Genomic DNA, 14,837 nt, shown 5'->3' on the forward strand with positions numbered 1-14,837 from the left:
AAAGTTTTTCGCAGTCATAATTTTTTTAATTTTTTTTAATTATTTTTTTAACTCACGTATGATTTTTGTTATTTAGTTATATTTATTATTAACTTTATTTATGTTCAGTATCACTATCAAGTCATATATTCTGTTTATTGCATTGATCTGAGGCTGTGGATACAACAAGGATTGGACGAGTACTTAAGAATTCGTGAAGTGGTGTATACATATACTTACGGATCATGAACGGTGTACTCAAGCGTGTGGTATAGTATTGTTCTTGAATGATATTTTGAATAAAAAAAAACTCATATTTACTCGAATGAATAACTGGTTGTATCTGAACTGTTATGATGGTAGTTAAAGTGCGGTTTAAGTTACGTTTGAAAAGGTCGATAAGGGAGGTTTCTTATACCATATATTTACGGACTCAACATTGTTTGAAAACTTGAGATGTTTACGGAAATATTAGAATGTCAATTATAATAAAGAGGAACATAGTAACACCTTCCGGTCTATATAATCTAATTAAAGAGTAACTTAAGGAAGGTTTAACCAAAGACTGCGTGTTATTGATTAATATTGTGGTTCAAACTGCCTAAGCCACAGCCCTAAAACTAGCAAACCAAAGTAGCTAAGCAGATCTAATATTTGTGTTGTGACATTGAGATTTTTTAGCTTAAAACGGAATTTAATAGGAATATCTTTGATTCGAGACGTTTAAAAAACTTCGAATTATAAAAATTGAAAAATAAATAAGAGCCAACCAAAAACGTGATATTAAGCAATTTAATAGGTTTTTTGCGGCATATTTTTTTAGCAAAAAAAAATTGTACATATAAAAGTCATCGCCCTTTAAAGGGTTACACGAGTTAACGGGTTTCAAAAATTCGATTTTTTTATTGCTTTATTAAATTCTACAACACTTTTAGAATATTTTCCTAAATTTTCAAGTTGATCCCAGTAATAGTTTTTGAGATACAGCCTTGAGAACTTGTGCGCTCGAGGCTAGCTTGGCTAAGTGCACCGTCTTTAAATGCGTCGAAAGTGTAATTTAGAAGTCGGTTGACAAGGTTCTCAAGAAATACTCAACCGATCTTCATGAAATTTTACAAAGGCCTTTGAGTTGATATACAATTCTTGAAGACTTGGACGAAGGATTTTTTTCGATTATAACTATTAAAAAAAAAATTTACTGAAATTTAATTTGTTTGTAAAAATGTGTGCCAAAAATCCAAGTTTCAGTTTTTTTTCCTTCATTCAAGTAAAGGTTTTAACTAAAACGCGTATTTTTTCACTTTAGATGATCCTGTAAGGAGTTATTCTGCCAACGAGAGCGCAGCTTTTTTCCGAGGGGTCAGCGGAAATAGTGTCCCAATGGCCGAGTTTTCCCTAAAATTTCAGAATTTCTTTGTTAATAGTGGATGCTTGTAACAATAAAAAATTCGAATAAAATATTTGATTATTGAAAAAAGTTGTTTTTTAACCGAGGAAACCCATGCGACCCCTTAAGCTCGTTTATGCATAGTTAGAGTCCTTATTCCATCTGCATTCACTGTGTAGTCAGCTGATCTTAGCAGGGTTGAAAAAAGTGGAGAAGGACATGGCTTGGAAAAAGCGACTAAATCACTTCGTCAATCAAGAAGAAGAAAAATCGGAAAATCATTCGTGGATTTCCGAGGAGTTTATGGAAATTTGATAAGAAAAATTTTGGAAACGAGTTTATTGAAATCTAAAATCTAAATCTTCGAAATGTGTTTTATCTTTATTCGAATAATTGTCGATATTAGTAAGGCCTGCTTTGACGATGACTATAAATAATTGATATTTGAAACATCGAATATCTCTATTTTTCGGAAATTTCGAAAATAAAGTTACACACCAAATATTGATATCAACAAGAGTCAATTATAATAGCAGATAATATCAAGCAAACTGAAAGCCTTAAGCAAACTGGCCGTGGCCACAAGGAAGTATCCCATGTCATGAAGTATCCCATTTAGAAAGCTAAGAATGTCAGTCCATGGGGTGCCACCTAAATATGGAACGACAAGACCCTTGTAAGTCATCAAAGCGCCTTGAGTCTGTCATAAAATTTCTAGAGGGGATTAATATCAATTCTGGCGAATTCGCCGTAAATGAGGCTGTGTTTTAACCGTAGTCTAGCGAAAATTGGAAAGTGTGCACATGTTTCCTACGCTCCTTCCTCTACAGGACATAAATTTGGATATTTACGTAAAGAAAACTGGCCGATTCTTGTGGAAATATGGCCCGCCAGGATCTTCGTAAAACGTCAAAGCGGGTTGAGCTTCTCATAAAATTTGTAGAGTGTGGTTGTGTTTTAACCGCAGTCTAGTGAAAACTGTACAGTGGAAAGAAAAGTGTCTACATGTTGCCTACACTTCTTCCTCTAAAGAATTTTGACAATTAGCGCCCAGCATAATGCGTAAACTCAGCGCTTGAATCAGTTAATTCTAGTTAAGGATTGATTTCAGTGAGGATGAAATTCAGTGTCTTATGTTCTATAGCCAGAAATTCGAGAGTAGATTGCTAGCTTTATAAAAGCTGGAAAATTATGTTTTTAAATCTCTCTTTTTAAAAGTATTAAAGTCACTGAACTAAATTATTATCTTAATATATCTTTCTCAAAGTGCTAAAAATCCCTGAAATCACAAATTAACTTTAAAACATTTTTAAAACTTTTGTTTCATGAAGTATTTGGATGTTGTTTGTCAGAAGGCACACCGAACTGTCAAATAATTTTTCTATCGAAGCTAGCTGTCAACTTGAAATAAACGCTTGAGCTTAAGATGGTAGCGTGTGATATTTGAAAATAATATTCGAAAATCTTTAATAATTATATTAAAATAGCCAGGAGTCAACGAAATAGTTCCAAAACTAACATTGCTTTCGAAAAGTCAAGGAAAATCACCCGATTATTAAGATTTAAGATGAGAGCAGTATGAGCTGGAACCGCTTTATGGAAAACATCGTTAATTTTTTTTTTGATTTCTAATAAGTACGTTTAATCCTATTCCATTTAAGTTAGCATGTCGGGATCGTTAAAATAATAACGATTTGTAACAGTAATTCAAAAGAAATTATTAGTTGAAACTTTTTTTACATATGTACATAGACCATATGCTTATAATAGCGATTTTTCATATACAAGTGTTGAATAATAAAACGAGTTCCAATATGCCGCTAAGGTCTCTATAACTAGAATTAATTGTCAAATAGATTAAGGACTTCGGGGTCTTAAATGGGTTGCATAGAAACTTGTATACACTTCCTGAATGATATGAATGCGTAAAAATTTTTCAAAACCCCTTTTCTGGTTATCCTTGTGTATCCTGTTTTTCTCGTAGCTTTAAAAATAACAAAACAAAAGATCAGAGTATTTAGTTATATTTTCACTAGAAATCAAATTCACAAAATTAGCACTTCCTTCATTGCAAGCTTTCACTTCGTTTCACACTTGAGCTTTAACACTTCTAGAAGAACGTTTAAAACTTAAATAAAAATGTTGCACAAAATCGATTTAAAATTGTTAACACAGTCCGAATTATGTGTCCACACGCACAACGCGACGCGAACGCTCGTTTCGTACGCGAAACTGAAAACACACGGTTGCAACTGGCAAAAATCTCAGCCAAAGACACAGGTCGTGTCACGCAGTTCAGCTCGGTTTATTTATGTTTGTGCGCACTTTGCTTGGCTGGCGTGGCGAATACTCTATTCTCGAATTAAAGTTTAGTTTAGATTTAGAAGTTAAGCGCATCCATGAGCGCGCGCGCCGCCATTAGAATGTGTGGTGGAGGAAGAAAAAGTCCAGCCACGCACAGCGTTCGTACAAAACGGCCGACGAACGAATATACGGAAGCGAACCGTAAGCGCGTAAATGACGATAGATATACTGGTGGACAAAAGCCTGCGAGAATTAGCGTGCTAGCGAGCTAAGCGTTAGCGTCGAAGCGCTCCAAATGCGCAAACGAAATCCAAACCAAACCGTAGAACCTTCGGGTATAGAAGAATAAGAACAAGAATTCGATTCCCTGCTTGCTCCCGAACTCCCGAACTCCCGAGTTGGCGCAAGCGAATGGGCGCGAACTGGCGAAGAACTAACCACACCAGAAACGGCAGCAACAGCAACAACAACAAATCACTCATGCAAACACACGTACACACACACACACAGTGAGCACCGATCGTACATACATACATACATACGCACAGAAATGCCATGCAACGCCGTTGCAGCAGCGATTTGTACGTTCTTGTTGTTGTTGTTTTTGTTATTGTCTTGAAGTTTTGTTGTTGCTGCCACTACACTACTGTCACTATGTTGTTTGCTTAGTTATTGTTGTTGGCGTCGCTGCTGCCGCCGCTGTCGCTGTGGTTCTAGCGGCCACTCAGCCCTGGCAATGCCGCGCCAAGACTCGCAGTCGTTGCTGTTGTTGTTGTTGCTGTTGTCGTCGGATCTCTGCAAACAACTTTGCTTATGGACACGGCGCTACTCCACTCCGGCCGTCTAAGACAGCATATTGCTGTGCAGCAGTTCCTGGTTGTTGTTGTAATTTGTGCTGTCGTATTTGCTGTTGTTGTTGTTGGTGTTGTTGTTCTCCTCTATCTATCTAATCTATTAGTAGTACGATACTCAGCCGGCTGTAAAGTAAATTCTAGGCAGCGCTGCGGAGGCGGTCAGCGGCAGTGTGAACGAGGTAAGAGCAAGTCCCTTCTAGAGAGGCGCCCCTGCCTCTTCGCTACACTCTACCGCAACTTCTGCAGCTAAAAGAAAAATCAGCAAAGAGTCAAGCAACTCTCAATTGGGACTTTTCCTGTTTTTCTTCAGCAGCTGTTGTTGTTCCTTTCGTTGTTGTTGTTGCTGCTACTCGCTATTGCTGTTCTTGACTTGTGCGGCGACTGCTATTTTCAATTTCTATTTCACAAACACAAAAAAAAACGCAAACAAAAATCAAGAGAAAAATAGCAAAAACAACGCGCATTGCAAATACAAAGCGGCAACAACAGCAAAAAAAAAACAGAACGGCGGAAAACAAATAGCAAAATAGACAAGGCAACAACTTCAAGACTCAAGATCAATTCCACACGCACACACACGCACGCCTGCAGTCGGCTATTTTCACTTACTCACACACACGCGCTCACACAATCGCAAGCAGAGAACCGTTACGGCATGAGTGGGCTGGCGAGGCGGCAGACAGATCATTTGCTGCCGTTCCTCCGGCGTCTACTCGACTTCTTCAGCCTGCAACAACAACGCGCGGTGCTGCGACTTCGCTGGCAACCGCTTTTACTTGCAATTTGATGTTGTAACTATTTATTCTTATTTTTGTTGTTGTTGCGCTTTTCTTATACTCTAGCGCTTTTGCTGCTCTCTGCTCACAACACACACACACACTCCTACATACATACATGCATGGAAGAAAGTGCATTAAAACCCGCTGCCAATTGAAATGGCTCTTTAAAAGGAAAAACTGACACAGCAACTAAATTGACGAACAAGACGAAGCCGCAGCCACAACCGAAGCAGAGAGAGAGCGGGGTTCGACGAAGCAGCTGAAGAAAATTCAACGAAGCAGGAAGTATTTTGCGATTAGCGGATAATTTCATTTTCTGGATGCAATGAATGCAGTCGAACAACAATTGAGCGCCAACGTTCACTTATCAACACACACACACACAGAAGCGCACATAGAAGCACACACATAGGCGCATACATACATAGACAAATATATGTGTGTGCTGTGGCAGCAATTGCAAAAACATGCGCGCAGTTGTTGTGATGAGAGCGCATTTTTGCTGGGATCAATAGCCGGCAGGGTCCGCATTGAAGTGGGCGGCGGCGCAGAGACGCAACAGCTGTCTGGCGCGTTTGATGGAAATTAGATACGAACTCCATTAGAATGAAAGAACACATAAAGTAAGCAATGCAATACGACCATAAATAAAATATTAAAAGTCTCTTTTGAGATTGACTGCGGATTTTTTTTATTGAAAATATTGTAAAAAGGTTCGATAGACTTTTTTTTATTAAAGAAGGGAATAAGTGGAATATCGTTTACCAATTTTTTTATACTTTATATTAGTATTTAGTTCGTAGTCATGTGCTTTGTGTTAGTGACTACCGCAATTTGTCGATTCCAAAACGTTCTTAAAAAATGAGAACGTCTAAGGCCACAACCTGACGGATTTTGAGAATGGATTTGGGCTTACATCCGTATAACAATGTACTCACTCAAAACCCGTAGTCATTGGGCCATCTTAAACGCCGCGAATTTGCTGATTTTGACTTGGAACAACTCGAAAACCTTAACGACTTTTTTAAGAAAACTATCTTCTCTGATGAATCTCACGTTCGGCTGAGTGGTACGGTAAATAAAGAAAGCTGTCGATTCTGGTGCGCAGAAAATCCAAATTATTCATGCACAACCATTACATTCACCTACATAAATTGACAATTCGGTGTGGTTTTTGGTTTGGTGGAAACATCAGTCCGTACTTCTTTCGAAATGAAGCTGGTGGCGCCGTTACTGTCAATGGACAGCGCTATATATCGATGATAATCAACTTTTTAAGGTCGCAATTAGAAGAAGTTGATCTTGACAACATTTCGTTCCAACAAGACGTGCAACAACCGAATTATTGTGAGAAAAGTTTGAAGACTCGATTATTTCAAGAAATTGTAGCATTGAAGGGCCTCCAAGAAGTTGTGATTTAACACCATTAGACTACTTCTTGAGGGGTTATTTGAAGTCATTGGTCTTTAGCAATAACAAATACTCTTTTCAAGCTTTAAAGGTCAGTACCTGCTATTTATGACTTACGACTTGACTTAGAGGAAAAGTACTCGAAAATCGGGTTCATCGAACTCGTTTCTGCAAAAGAAATCGTGGAGGCCATTTGAAAAGTGTGGTGTTCAGAACTTAATTGTTTCGATTGTACTTCACATTAAATAAAAAACATTTGAATTTCTCTAACAAATAGTGTTTTTTTAAGAAATAATATCACTCTTGCTGGAAAACCCTATATGAGGTCTAGTAATGCAATCAATTTTTTCAATTAAGCTGAAGGTTTTAGATTAGGTTAGGCATGATCCTTGCGCGTAAGATAGCGATGGATCTCATTTAAAAAGCAGTGAGCGGTGGTTCTTTGTGGTACACAGAAACTCTTAAAAAATGGCTCATCTAATCCTCATAAATCGACAAAGCGTTTGGATCTCACCTCAAATTTATTAAAGCGAGCAATATCAATTCCAGGCCGTTTCGAAAAAGGTGAGTCTACCGAGATATTTCAATATCAGTTTGGCAAAAGCAAGCAATAAAGGAAAAAGTAGCAAGACCATTCAACCTCTTTGTTAATACTAAGTAGTTTAGAGTCCTCTATGGGTCAGAAAAGTCTGACAATTGCACTAGTTCTAGTTAATCATCACCACTTGTCGGGTTGACAGGAGGTCCATAGTACAAAACTGGAGTACATGAGAACAACAAAGTACCGGCTAGTTTCCATTCGGTTAAAATTGGCTTTGTAGTTTCCGGCGAATTCGTGCATCTACTGCTACCTTAATGACATTACAGTGGTCTGGTGATTTGATCATGTCAATTATGCACCGTTTTATTTGATTTGTTGTTATTTTGTAGGTAATTTCATAATGTCAATCTCATAGAAACCCTTGTCCACATTGTCAAAAAACTTCTGCAGTCGATTTTCACATATTCCTCTTGTGGCGAATTTTTCACCAGCAAGTTGATTCGCCATAGATAGAAACAGGCAGTAATCACTTAGTGTCAGGCCCGGACTGTATGGGGATGTATAAGAACCTCTTAACCAAGTTTCCGGAGTATTAGGCGAGTCACTATCGGTGTATGTGGCCTGGCGTTGTCCTAATGGAATACACTTCCACTGTTATCGGCCAAAGCTGATCACTTCTGAGCGAGAGCTTCTTTCATCATATTTCGCAAATTTTAAAAGTTTCATGACCCAAGGAGGGTTTGATGACTACCCTATCTTTTAAGAAACTTTTTCGTGGCACAACCTCATTTTTATGTACTAATAGAACAAGCTTACGTAAGACTAATTTTTCAAAGGGCCTATTATATAGATTTGAGAGATTGAAAATATGCGAACCCTTCTATCGCCTATGATGCAAGATTCGCCCAGAATTTCAGCTTGCAGTGCTGCGTGGCATGCTTGTTTCGTTTAGATCCATTCAACTAGTATTTATACACCAAATATTCGATCTTAAACTTTTCCTGGTACCGTTTGGGAAGAGAATCTAATTTGCTTGGGTGCCAAAATCATTTCCTTATGCCATTGGCGAAAGCAATTGTTGGAATGAGGAAATTGGCAAAGCAACAAAGACAATGTAAACAAATGCCACATGAGGAGCTACTGCATGTACTCACACCTACATATATGTACGATATATTGGAAGTAATGAGCATAAAGCCCAAGAGAGGCTATGAAAAAGGTAAAAGAGTTAGGCAAAAGGTAAAAAAGAGTTAGAAACAAGAAAAAACGTTAACTTCGGCTGCACCGAAGCTAATATACCCTTCACAGATTACATTGGTGCCTTAGAAAATAATTTATACCAAATTTCGTAAATATATCTTGTCAAATGCAAAAGTTTTCAATGCCAGCATTTGATTCCGATCGTTCAGTTTGTATGGTAGCTATATGCTATAGTTAACCGATCTGTCCAATTTCTTCGGAGATTACATTGTTGCCTTAGAAAATAATCTATACCAAATTTGGTGAAGATACAGTGGCAAATGTGAAAGTTTTCCATACAAGAACTTGATTCCGATCGTTCAGTTTGTATGGCAGCTATAGGTTATAGTGGTCCGATATCGGCCATTCCGACAAATGAGCAGCTTCTTGAAGAGAAAATGACGTTTGCAAAATTTCAAAACTATATCTTAAAAACTGAGGGACTAGTTCGAATATATATAGACAGACGGACGGACAGACGGACAGACGGACAGACGGACATTGCTAAATCGACTCAGCTCAACATACTGATCATTTAGATATATACTTTATAGGGTCTCCGACGCTTCCTTCTGGATGTTACAAACTTCGTGACAAACTTAATATACCCTGTTCAGGGTATAAAAAGACAACAACAGCAATGAGCATTAGAAAAAAGTACACTACTTTAAAGGCAGTTTCCAACACAAGCGCCAATAGATGCGATCGCCAGAGGCAACAATAACAATAACATGGTGAGAGTACGCACACTATGGAAAATTCATTTTCTCTTGCGATCACTTGCAACAAAAATAACAAAAACAAATGGCAAAGCAAAGAAAATCACTCGAAAGTCAATGTTCAGAGGCAAACACATACACACATACAACTAGCTGCAGCTAAGGAAAAGCGCATGCAACATGAAAAGTGCATAGTGGAGTGGAATGAAGTGCTGCATGCAACACTGGTGAGGAGCGCGCGCGCAGTCAGCGCCCGAGCGATGGAAAGTAAGGAAAAGCAAGAAATTACAAAAACAAAAAGTAGGCAAAGACTACGCCTAACCCAACGCGAAAGCGAAAGAAGCCACAGCAACAACAAGTTGAAGCTACAACAACAATAAGAGCAAAAGTAGTAACAGCAATGCCTAGCTGATCAGCAGTGACTGCCTTCCAGTGACATCCCCAGCGCCGCGCACATTGTTGTTGCACTGAGTGCCGTGAGCGCTTTTAGCGAGAGTAACAATTGTTAGCAATGTTGTTGCTGTCGCTGTCACTGCCGCTGCTGCTGCTGCTGCTGCTGCTGCCGTCGCATAACGTAACAATCCAGTATTGACTGCGACACGAACCAGGAAGCAAATTGCACGTACAAAACAACTATGCATAGCGGCAACAACAGCAATAACAATGCCAACAACAAGCAATAAAGAAAACAACAGCTAAGGTTGTGGCAGAGCGATTGTGTAATCGTAAGCGAGTGTCGGCTGGTCGCTGACTTTTGCTGTTTACTTCTTGTACTTGCAGGCAAGCATGGATGAATGTGTGTGTGTGTGTATGAGTGCGAATATGTATTTATGTAGTGGTAAGTGCAATAGGCGCATAGGAAAACTATTGACAGTCTACACATACAAATTTGTGTATGTATATATGTCAACTCGTGTGCTTTGTTGTTTTCATTGCGATCCACGCGAGCAACATTTCCATGAAGGCGACACACTAGTTGCTTGCTGCTTACTGCGGCAGTTTCAACGTGTTGCTGGAACTCTGAGGCTTGTTTGGGCCAGTGCAGCCTTGCCCATATATTTATTACACACCAAATACACATATACATACATACACATCTTTACCTACTCGTACATGTATTTGTATGTAAATATGTTGCTGCCTATTTTTACAGTAACGAAGAGGTTAAAAGTTGCATAGATCATGCAACACGCACACCCACTCGCTAACTTGCAACGAAAGTGGAATTGCACATGACTCTGCTGGTGGCGTTGCCATCCATTTTACTGCTTGTCACCGGATTGATTACAATGCGTGGCGAAAGTAAATACATACATACTTATGTACATATGTATATGTAAATATTAAATATTGCAAAGGCACACTTCTGCATGTGTGTGTGCGTATGTGTATACATATGTATGTGCTCATGTGAATATGTGCCGTTTGTTGTCACTCGCACGGTCGTAAGGAAATGCAAAGGGGCTCGCTTACTGAGCAGCAATTGAAAGTCGCGATCAACTCACAGCGATTATGTAATATTTATGTTCACGCACTTTCCGCACTGGGTGCAGTTGTTATTTATATAATAATTAAATTATTTACACCTTTTTGCTCTTACAGTGAAGTCAACGAAAAGAAGAAACGCAAAAAATACAGAGCGGAGAATATGTAAATAAAATACTTAATTATTCAATTATTAACTTATTATTTCGCCTTCAAAGTAATCCTCAGCAGATGTAATACACTTATGCCAAGGATTTTTCCAGTCATCGAAACACTTTTCACAAGCATTTTTTAGGATGGCCTTCAGCTCTTCAGCGAATTTTGTTTTATTTTTTTTGATCGACTGCAAATGTCTTCAGCGGATTTCTATTTGGGGAACAAGAAAAATCACCCGGAGCCAAATCTGGTGAATATGGTGGTTGATCGATGGTATTCATTGCGTTTTTGCTTCAAATTTAGTCACAGTCGTGGCTTGACTCGATGGTACATTATCATCATGTAAAATCCATAATCTCTTATTCCACAATTCCGGCCGTTTTCGACGGATGTTCTCACCCAAACGCCTCAATATGGCCGAATATAACTCCTTATTGACTATTTGTTCCTGTGGGACAAATTCATGATGCACCAAACCACGAATATCACGAAAACAGTAAGTATCACCTTGATTTAATGCTGTCCATAAATGTGGGATCGGAATTCGGACGTTCAAGCATATCCAAAGAGACGTGTTTACTTTACTTTTTTTGAAACAAAAATCAGCTTTATCGGGACGAGTCGTGAAAGAATGCGTTTCAAACCCAAAATATTTAGCAAAATCATTCGAACGGATTCGCTAGAGATGTCGAGCTCTTTTCCCATCTCCCTAAAACTTTCCTGACGATTTTCAAGCACCATATCCTTAACTTTTTTTAAATTTTCATTAGTTGAAGAGGTCGAAGGTCGTCCAAAACGAAAAATGCTGAAAAATTTCTCGACAGACTTTGAAGGCTCTAAAGCTTGTGTTTGTGAAAAACTGAATCACCGTAAGCCTTTTCCAACATTCGCAATGATGCCGCACACGAAATTTGGTTAAAAATACAAAATTTGATACAAATTATTTGCTCATTATTTTTATCCATTGCAAAAATGGCAACGCACGGCTGAGGTGTACCGACTTAAGCAGCTGCGCGATCATATTTGGCATAGTAATTAAGGACAGACCTTCCAACTTAGCAAAATAAATTTGAAAAATACCATTTATTTGGAGAATTTAATTACAACTTCCGTTTTCTTTTTTGTCACAATGTAGTTCTTTTCAAGAGTTTCAGGTTCGGCGATCACCCTTTGTTCGACAAAACTTTTTTCCCAGCGAACATTCTTTTCTGATCGGAGAACAGGTAATAGGCGCTGGATACGAAATATGGAGATTGCGGTAGATACGGAAGCAATTTAAAGTTCAATTCAAGGATTCTAGCCATCGTTTTCATTGACTTGTGTCACGGTGCATTGTTTTGATGACACTACACTTTCTTTTTCTTCAAATGCGGCCATTTTTCGGTGATTTCATCCTTAAAAACCTGTTTATGGTTCTTTCTTTTTTAAAGTAGTCAATCAAAATTATGTGCAAATCAAAATACAGACGCCATAACTTTATCAGCCAGTTTTTCCTCAGTTTCCTCATTGGAATAGATTTATCGTATGCAGTCCACTCAAACGACTGTCGATTGGACTTCGGAGTAAAATGATGGAGCCGTTGCAAAAACTCGGGTTTATTACGCTTGAACATCTCCAAACACTGCTCCGAATCGTCAACTCGTCGTTATTCTTGGTAAAATCTCTTCATCGCATTTTTTCACAATAACAAAAATTCCTTCACTCAAAATATTACAATTTACAAACTAATGATCCGTCGGCTGTCAATATAAGCGGCATTTCTAAAGTTACGGCTAACTAAAAACCATGCGGATTTAATTCTAGCAGCGCCAACCATTTTACAATTCGATCACCAATATTGCTTTTATTCCAAAGGAGAGTGGGATAGGTGTGAGGTGCTATGGGACACACGGATAAATTTCTATGCGGTTGGGTCTAAACTAGATAATCGAGTAAAAGGTATATTTTCAGCAAAATTAGTTACCCGAATCGCTTTTCGACTACCAGACCACTGCAGTGCCTCCAAAACCTTGTTGTTCTGACAAACAGTGATACGACAAGGATATATATATTTAAATATGCAGCGAGCAAAGTACTTTTGAAATCGCTAAAGTTTCTTAGGGTTTCATCTAAGAGAGTGAAAGGATGCTATGATTTCATGGTGGATCCAACATCTTATTTCTCAATGGACTTTGAAGCATGTGAACTAGGTTATACCTGGAATGATTGGAATATGGGCCGCACATGTCCACAATTAAAATTTAAAAGGTGTGACAAAAGTACTCTGATAGGAGTGCTAACAGGTCACTGTCTTATTGGCAGCAGACTGGAGATACAAGACGATTAGGCTTCATATAAGAAAATAAACGCAACTACGGGTTGCACTTTCAAAACATTCGGAGCACAGGGTGTTTCACAGGTAACATAGAGAGTGAGAGGATTTTAGCCCCTTTGTTTCACAATGAGCTTCCTGAAAGCCTAATTGCCTCGTCAGGCATCCATCCTACCTACCTATCTAGAATCTCATTTTAAGTTGTAAAACACCTTTGAATTATACAGCTATTTGAAAAAAATGTCACGAAATTTTCACTGAAATTTAAATTTTTTTGTAAAAATGTCTGCCAAAAATCTAATTTTCAGTTCTTTTTCTGCGTCCAAGTTCTAAGTTAAGGTTTTAACTAAAACGCGTATTTTTCACTTTAGATGATCCTGTAGTGATTTATCCTGCCAACGCGGGCGCATCTTTTTTCCGGGGGGTCACCGGAAATGGCGTCGCAATGAGTTTAAAATATTTTTTTCCAAAAATTTTCGAATTTCTTTGCTAATAGTGTGTGTTTGTAACAAAAAAGAATTCTAATAAAATATTTCATTTTTTATATGAAAAAAAAAAATTTTTTTTAATATTGTTTTTCACCCTAGGAAATCCATGGAACACCTTAACTAAGAGACTCGTGCTTACTTTTTCAAGGAATTCGGAACAAAGGCGATCCTTACACTCTGCCCATCAAGAACTTTTCCAATTATTTGAACGCCCTTGGTTTCCACACCTATCATTACATCCACAAATTGTTGTTGCATCTTCAGTGGTTCGACATTTTAGGTGACGAAATATTTGAGGGTCTAATCAATGCCTATCTTTGAACAGCATTACATCTTCAGTATATTCAAATCAATTGTTGCGAATAAATCAGCTGAAAATATTGTCCTTTTGTTTCAATAGGAAGAATAAATATTAATTGGGTGAGATCATAGACATTTTATTTAAATCGGTTTTTAATCAAATTTATCTGCTTTCTAAAGAACTTACAAACTTGATTACTCTTTCAAATGGCCACGCTGAGTAATCTAAGCACCGAAGGCATTTGCAGTTAAGAAAGTGGGATTGTCGTCTTCACTTCGAAATGGCGTAAGTAGTTTGTGTTGTTGGCACAAGCAGCTGTTCCTGCGATTGCTGCTGCAGCTGCTGCACACAACCACACATTAACAAATACAAATATCGTAAGTGTGTAGCGTAAGTAAGCAAGCCAATTGCTGCCGCTCCCGCACTACGCTTTTCGTTTTGACTTTTGATTGGTTTGTTCGCATTGGTGTTAGTGCGATAGCTACCGCTTGAATTTGCAATCTAAAGTTCAATGACTTATGCCAGCAACGTCATGGGCAAGAGCGCAATCACAAGAACAACAACGACAAGAGCAATGGCAAAAATAATAAACATACTCGTGCGTATGTGTGCATGTATGTGTGTGTGTGTGTTTTTATAGTAGAAACTTGCTTTTTGCTTGCGAGTACATATGTATATTTATGCCCGTGCGTATGTACAAATGTATGTGTGTATGCGTGTGTTTGTTTGTGGGCGAATGTTTTTCTTTTGCGCTTATTTACAACGTGCTAATCTGATAATAAAAGATAGTTGTAAACAATAAGCGATGAAATGAAAACAAGCCAGCTGCGAGCACAATAAAAATACAAAAAAAGAAAGTAAAATGAGGAAGCAAGCAACTGGGA

The 14,837-nt window shown here is 38.2% G+C and overlaps 1 protein-coding gene across 1 annotated transcript in view; it reads right to left on the minus strand.

The window, feature by feature from the left end:
- The window catches only part of LOC120778048 (ecdysone-induced protein 78C), a 228,769-nt gene that overhangs the window by 187,955 nt on the left and 25,977 nt on the right, over window positions 1-14,837 (minus strand). The gene's annotated exons all lie outside the window — the stretch shown is intronic.

This window comes from Bactrocera tryoni, chromosome 5 (genome assembly GCF_016617805.1).
Source record: "Bactrocera tryoni isolate S06 chromosome 5, CSIRO_BtryS06_freeze2, whole genome shotgun sequence".
Taxonomy (NCBI): domain Eukaryota; kingdom Metazoa; phylum Arthropoda; class Insecta; order Diptera; family Tephritidae; genus Bactrocera; species Bactrocera tryoni.